Below are 7,464 nucleotides of genomic sequence, written 5' to 3'. Positions count from 1 at the left end.
AGAAACCTCCATACTGTTTTCCACAGTGGCTGCACGAATTTACATTCCCACCAACAGTGCACAAGAGTTCCCTTTTCTCCACATCCTCGCCCACATTTGTCATTTGTGTTGCCTTTGATGGTAGCAAAGAGCGTTCTGCCTGTGTTTTCCTCTAGGAGTTTTACGGTTTCCAGTCTTACATTTAAGTCTTTGGTCCATTTTGAGTTTATTTTTGTATATGGTGTTAATGTCCTTTTTTTTTTTTTTTTTTTTTTTCTGGTTTCTCATTCAGATCGTTTATTAAGAGTAAGGGTCGGGCCGTCCCATCCATGTGATGCTGCAACACGAACGGTCACATGCGTGCTAAGGAGACCCCCACCCCAGAACTGAGAGCCTTTCAACAGTACAGAGCTGCAGATTACAAACTTAAAATACAAATGATCCCACCGATTTGGCAGGAAACACGCACAATATGAGGAGGCCTGGAATGGAAGTGTGCTTGCTTTTTGTGATAAGGCAGTTACAAAATGGAAAAAAAAAACAAACAAACCCAAAAACAAAAAAACAGCCAACCTGCGCCCCCAAAACACTCTGATGGGCATAAACGGGTAATAGGCTTGTGAAACAGGGAACCTGTACAAGCCTCTGTCATCGGCAAAGATGTGTTCATTAAGTGAAAGCCACTGAAGGGCTTGTGTTTGAAGATGCAAGCTACTAGATGAAACGACTGATTGTAGACATTCCTACCCTAAGAAAAGGTCCCACCTTGTCCCCAGCTGGATTCCACCTCAAGGAACGGGGTCAGGGGCTTCCCTGGTGGCTCAGTGGTTAAGAGTATCTGCCTGCCAATGCAGGGGACACGGGTTCGAGCCCTGGTCTGGGAAGATCCCACATGCCACGGAGCAACTAAGCCCGTGCGCCACAACTACTGAGCCTGCGCTCTAGAGCCCGCGAGCCACAGCTACTGAAGCCCGCGCACCCAGAGTCCGTGCTCCGCAACGAGACGCCACTGCAATGAGAAGCCTGCGCACCGCAACGAAGAGTAGCCCCCGCTCACCGCAACTAGAGAAAGCCCGCGTGTACCAACGAAGACTCAACGCAGCCAAAAAAAAAAAAAAAAAAAAATTAATTAAAAAAAAAAGGGGTCCGCTTTACCCCTCCTAACCATGAACTTGGCAACAGCTTGTAATAAAATGAAAGGAACACAGAGGCGCCCTGAAGCGCCATGCGTCCCCGGGCATGACCTTGAGCTCACCTGTGCTTCAGATCAGCCACCTCGCTCGTTAACAGGGACGGGGCTGCGAATGGCAGGGCCACAGAGCTGCGTCTCTTCAAGTTAGGGTCACCTGAATGACCCGTGTGAAAGGCTCAAGCCTGACCCACAGATCACAGAGCAAGTGCATTTCGTGAGCATTCAGATTCTAAGACAACGTCACATTTCCCACCAGGACTCTGGAACCTTGGTCTTCAATGATAGGCTCCTTCTGTTCTCCCCTCCCATTCATTTTGCAAAACTCAACTGACTGCCTTCCCAGCCGTCACTTGCAACCTGGAGTCCTGCAGGTCGGTTCTCTGTCCCTGAGAGCCAGGCTGGCCTTGGGAACCTCTGCTCAGGGGCAAGGTCTCGAGGACGTGAGGGCAGCCCCCTGCAGGCCGGGTTCCCGCTCTGCGGAAAGTGGACGAGCACCAGGCGGGTCAGGAGGGCGAGAGGCTGGTCCAGATGATGCCAGGGTGCTCGGGCGAGTCTTTTCGAATTTCAGTTTCCCCATCTCTAAAAATCAGTGACTGGGCAACGGCAACTTTAAAGGACTTTCCAGCTTGAAAATACGGCCCTTCTCTAACACCGAGACCTGTGGTTTCCCCAGGTTCCTAAGCTTTGTTTTCTCCATAAAAACAACGTGTGAAGTACTTGCAGGAACATTAAGGTACAAGCCTTCAGGGGCCACGTAACCTTTAAACTCCGCACAGATCATATTTTAAAACCTTCTCGCTAAAACTTTTCCTATGTGAAGTGAGCCTCAGTTTTTGTGATGCAAGCAGGGCACTAAGGCCTCATGTGTCTTGAGGTATTTCTTAGCAGCCTGATAGCGCTCCCTCCTCCATCAGCTTTAGCAACATCTAGGGAGTAGAACCAGGCTGACGGGCTTTCCTCAGCATCTCCAGCAAGGAACCAAGTGGACCAATACTCAGAGGGAAGGACAGCCAGGACACCAAAGTGTCTATTTGCTGGCTGCTCCTTCTAAAGACAAACAGTATGCCCCGGAGCAGTGCCAGCAATTAACCTGGCCCCCACTGGCCAGAGACTAAGATGGAGATTGCAGAGAACATAGAAAAGCCAGAGGTTTACAAAGGTCAAACAAGGGACTTCCCTGGTGGCGCAGTGGTTAAGAATCTGCCTGCCAATGCAGGGGACACGGGTTTGAGCCCTGGTCCGGGAAGATCCCACATGCCGCGGAGCAACTAAGCCCGCGCGCCACAACTACTGAAGCCCGCGCGCCTAGAGCCCGCGCTCCGCAGCAAGAGAAACCTCCGCAATGAGAAGCCCCCGCTCGGCACAACTAGAGAAACCCCGCGCGCAGCAACGAAGACCCAACACAGCCAAAAATAAATAAATAAATAAATAACTTTATAAACAAAAACAAAAACAAAGATAGAACAGGCTTCCCCAGGAGGCAGTAAGTTCTCTGTCCTCAGAGGTATTTAAGCCCAGGCTGCTCAAACCCCAGGTGGCAGGTTGCAGGCAGAATGTCTGGACCAGATGGCTAAAAGGCCCCTTCTCAACTGTTGCATCTTGTCATTGTAATGCCTGAGAGCCTTCAGGTGATTTCCATGCAGCAACAACTCTGGGATCCACGGTCGGGCCCCTGAGTTAGTTCCCTCCCCTACCTTCTCCTTTCTACCAGGCAGGTGCCCTGCAAGCAAGCAGCAAAAATTCCCACAAAATAAACAGCTGAAATGCCAAGGTTAGATGCAGCATTCTAACTGCAAACAATTATTAACATCTGCTCCCTGGAAGACTAGCTGTGACTATTTAGCGGAGACCAGAACATCTAACAACTTGGCAGCTGTACCACATAAGTGAAATTCCTCTTCCTTTTACACCACTGGTCTTGAATCCCTCGGCTGCACTCTTTCAGGGGGTTCAGCTATGATCTTTCTCACATGCTGTTGCCAACCTAAGAGTTTGTTCATTGAAATAAGAAGTCTGTCCGTTTGTTTTTTTAAAAAACCTTAAAACGAAGCAACACGAATGGCAAGATGTGACACCCTTCAGGGCATATGAAAGAAGCACAGCAGGCCGGAACCGAGGCAGGAGCCGTGCTCTTTAAGAAGACAACGCCAGTTCTGGATGGCACATGCCAGTTTTGCCCAGGAGCACCAAGCGGAGAGAAGGCAATGTGGCAACCCTACAGGTGGAGAGAAGCGCAAGTCCTTGACAGGTGGTTTAAAAATGCAGACAGCCACGGGGAGGGCTGCTTTCCTCAAGCCCCACTGCTCCCCAGAGCCAGACAGGGTTGCTTTAGAGGATCAGCCACCTCTAAGAGGCAGAAGCCTCCTGCCCCAGATCAAGCTGTGGGAAGCTGCAGAAGAGACTAAGGCACGTGGCTTCATGGTCTGATGAAAGAACAGATTTCTGCACCCAAGAAAAACATGAGCTCAGAGAGCCTTGTCTCTTCTCTCACCTGACATGCTTTCAGAGGTTGAAAAGACACACACAACCTCCACTTTCCAAAGGACCTCTCCTTAGAGGAAAAACAGCACGGGACTGCGTGCGCCCAGCCTCTGGCTGAGGGTGAAAAGTGTCCCGGGCTTCCCGTGGGAATGAACGCGCTCTTCCAGACACACCGGAACAGACAGAGCCTAACACCACAGCTTCTCGTCCAGAGTCTCTCTCAGCTGGGGACACAGATCTGCTGTTGAAGAGACAGTGACATGACCTACACATCCACAACTGTGGCTCAAACATCAGACAGCTACACTTTTTTTTTTTCTCAATAGTATGTGGATATTTCCAGAGAGCAGGTTACCAATGCCTTAACCCCATCTGCCCCCAAACTCCAGCCTGATATCAAAACACTCCCCTTGACAAAGGGGGTTTGGTGTTTTGATTCCTTCAAACCCTTTCTAACTCAGCTTCTTAAGAAAAACCGACATAAGCCACATACTTCAGAGCCTTCTTGGTGCCTACATATCAACAGCCTTGAGCTGTGAGCAGCGAGACGCTCTCTAAATACGCACTGAATCTGCACGACTGGAAACACAGAGAGCACCTTGACGTGCCAACCATGGTCGGGTGTATGAAAATACGATCCCCTCAGAGTCTAGAGGATGCTCTGTGTACATTCAATTACGCATATTTTAAAAGGCTGCAATCGGCTAGACGTGCATCGTGAGCACTGGTGAAAGCGTGGCTGCCACGGACACACCACGTGTTATTTAGTGAGAGTGGTGTCCTTGTCCACGGAAAGCATGCTCCACGGAACCGAGACCTTTGGCCACTCCACCTCCCTGCTCGGGGTCGGGGGCGGGTTTCTGACTTCTCCGGGCGGATGCTCAGATGAATCCATCCGTGAGACACTAAAACGCTCCACCAGGCCAGGCTGTCCACTGCTGCTTTGAGTCTTTGAGGCTTAAGGAAGAACTCAGGGGCTTCCCTGGTGGCGCAGTGGTTGAGAGTCTGCCTGCCAATGCACGGGACACGGGTTCGAGCCCTGGTCTGGGAAGATCCCACATGCCGTGGAGCAACTAAGCCCATGCGCCACAACTACTGAGCCCACATGCCACAACTACTGAAGCCCACTCGCCTAGAGCCTGTGTTCCACGGCAAGAGAAGCCACGCACCGCAACAAAGGGTAGCCCCCGCTCTCCACAACTAGAGAAAGCCTGCGCGCAGCAACAAAGACCCAACACAGCCAAAAATAAATAAAATAAATAAATTTATTAAAAAAAAAAAAAGAAAGAACTCAGAATTAAAACTGAGTAAGAAGGTGATACCTTCGAACACAATATATGGCAAGGTGGTCAGAAATTAGAATTCAAGTCCTTCCTTCTCTTTCCTTCCCACTCCCTGGTCACACTCTCTGCTCCCCCAACACACTGACTAGAAAGTTTTGCAAAAGCATACTTTTGGATATAAAGCTTTATTTTCAAAGGATACTTTGGTTCTGATAGAATTAGATATAGGGGTCTGAGTTTTTGAACATAAAGAAAAAAACAGGGAATTGTTAATACTTAAAAAAGTTTTTTTAGCAATCTTTCCCCCGAAAAGAGAGGCGAAGTGCCCACAGGAATGAGCATCAGACGGCACCGGCCTGTGCTGCCCAAAGCCGTGCTTCCTTGCTGACCCCCCAGTGCAGAAGGTCAAGGCTGCTCACAACTTCCACCCCACGGCTGGACTCTGGAGCAGGAACCACATGGTCCTTGGCAGCTTTCTTGTGATTCTGAATTACGGATTAGTGCTTCTGAAAACATGAGCCCCAAACCACTAAATGCATCCATGTGTCAAAGCATTTCTGGCCCAGGAGAACGGCTGAGGTCGCAATACGTAACTTTGCCCGCAGAATGAAGCGTGGAGGGGAGCACCAGGGGCCGCGGCCCCCGGGAGGGGCTCTGCATGTGTGTTTCTGGACCCTCCACAATACAGCTGGGCGCATGGGACTGCCTGAAACCTCGCCTGACCCGAAACCTCCTGTTGGTGTATCAGGGTTTCCTCTACTACACGTGCTGAGCAACAGAAACGGCAGGGGTCTCGGCACCTGGAGCTGGGGACCAGATGTGACAAGGCTGGCACTGAAGTGACAGCTCGATTAACCAGCAGATGCCGCCTGAGTGCCTGCTGTGTTCCAGGCACAGGGCCGGCCAGGGACCCGCGTCAAACGGACTTGCTGACAAGCGACAAAGCTGGCAGCAAAGTGGGGGTCTGTGTCCCCAGCAGACGGGTCTGCTCACGCAGGTCCACCGCCAGCCGCAGGCTGCTGGACCAGGGCTACACCTCGCGTGAGGCAGCGTGGAATCACACAGTGACTGCCAAGACTGCTGTCACCCACAGTCCCAGGAGAACTGACTTCATGCTTCGTTGATGCGGCCATACATTGTTTTCCTTTCATTCTTTTTCTGATCTTGTTTTTTTTAGTCCAGTAGTTGCCTTAAAAGTCTGCATGTAAACATGCTGAATCAGGAGGATGTAATCCTCCTGACCTAAAAGATTTACAGTATTCATCAAGCTTTTTATTTACAGTAAAACTGAACAGCCTTCATGGGCTTAAGTGTAGCCGACATCACTGTGCATTAAGCGCTGCACTTACCCCTTGAAGATGTGCTCCAGTCTCACTGGAGCCGCTTGCCGCCCCTCATTTCTGGTCCAGTTTGCTGTGGTCACTCTTCACTGGGTAGAAAAGTAAGGAGGGTCTCGTTTTCACTCACAGGTCTGTCCCTGAAGCCTTGGCTGATGGTTTCTGCTCACTGGGCCTTACTGAAGCCTGGCCTGCTCTGCAGTTTGTAGCGTCCTCTGTAACGTCGGAGAGTGTTCACCTGAGGCTCCTGTCCACGTGCAGCTGGACCTTCTTCTGCGAGGTGCTCTTCTGGACCCTCTTGCTGAAGGATGTGACGTCCATGGGCCGGAGGCAGCAGCTCTGGCCGTAGCCCGGGGCAGCAGCAGGACGGGCCTTGAACCGGCAGCAAGCAGCCCACCGGTCCCTGCAGCCCCTGGCTGCATCCCGAGCCCCTCAGCCCCAGGGCTGCCCTCCCCACACTCCCCAGCGTGTTCTAATTGTGGTCTTTTATAACCAGATGTCCAGTTTTCCCAGCACCACTTACTGAAGAGACTGTCTTTTGTCCCCACTGTGTATTCCTTTTACGTTTCATTCTGCACTTTTAGGGAAAGATGGGCTCCTAGCTGTTAGCCTAGCCCACCTTCACTGAAAACCTGTCAGTAGCCCAAATTAATGTTAGTATTTCACTAATTTTAATGCATTTTCACGTAATGAAACTTATCACAAAAATTTATTCTCATTACATACACCTTTTGGTGGGTGTTTGTGGTTCTTGTATCATGAACGTATTTCCTCAGTACTATTCAACTTCTGACAGACGATAACATGGTATAAGTAATTATCATGTAGGGAACAGAAAACTACACAAAAGTATAAGGGAAAGTAGGGGACCATGATTAGTCAAAGAAGCTTTCAGGGAAATGAATTTACCCAGGATTTACTTGATCCTGGAGCGCTAGGCTAAAATTTAACAAACAGCTGTTGCATATTTTGGCCCCATGAAATCCTTTTACTGTTTCATTTCAAAGTAGATAAAGTAGTAAGAAAAGTACCACCAAATAAAACACTATGTGGTAAACACAAAATTAAAGGGCTATTGAGGAAGATGGATCAGCTTGTCTTTTTATCACAGAAAAAAACTTATTGTGTTAACAGCATTTTCACTGCTATGACAACATCTGAACAAGCTTGAAACCCTTTAAAGATTGACCTT

This window comes from Eschrichtius robustus, chromosome 9 (assembly GCF_028021215.1).
Source record: "Eschrichtius robustus isolate mEscRob2 chromosome 9, mEscRob2.pri, whole genome shotgun sequence".
NCBI classification, from domain to species: domain Eukaryota; kingdom Metazoa; phylum Chordata; class Mammalia; order Artiodactyla; family Eschrichtiidae; genus Eschrichtius; species Eschrichtius robustus.
The sequence above is the reverse complement of the archived record's forward strand: the minus strand, read 5'-3'. Positions refer to the sequence as shown.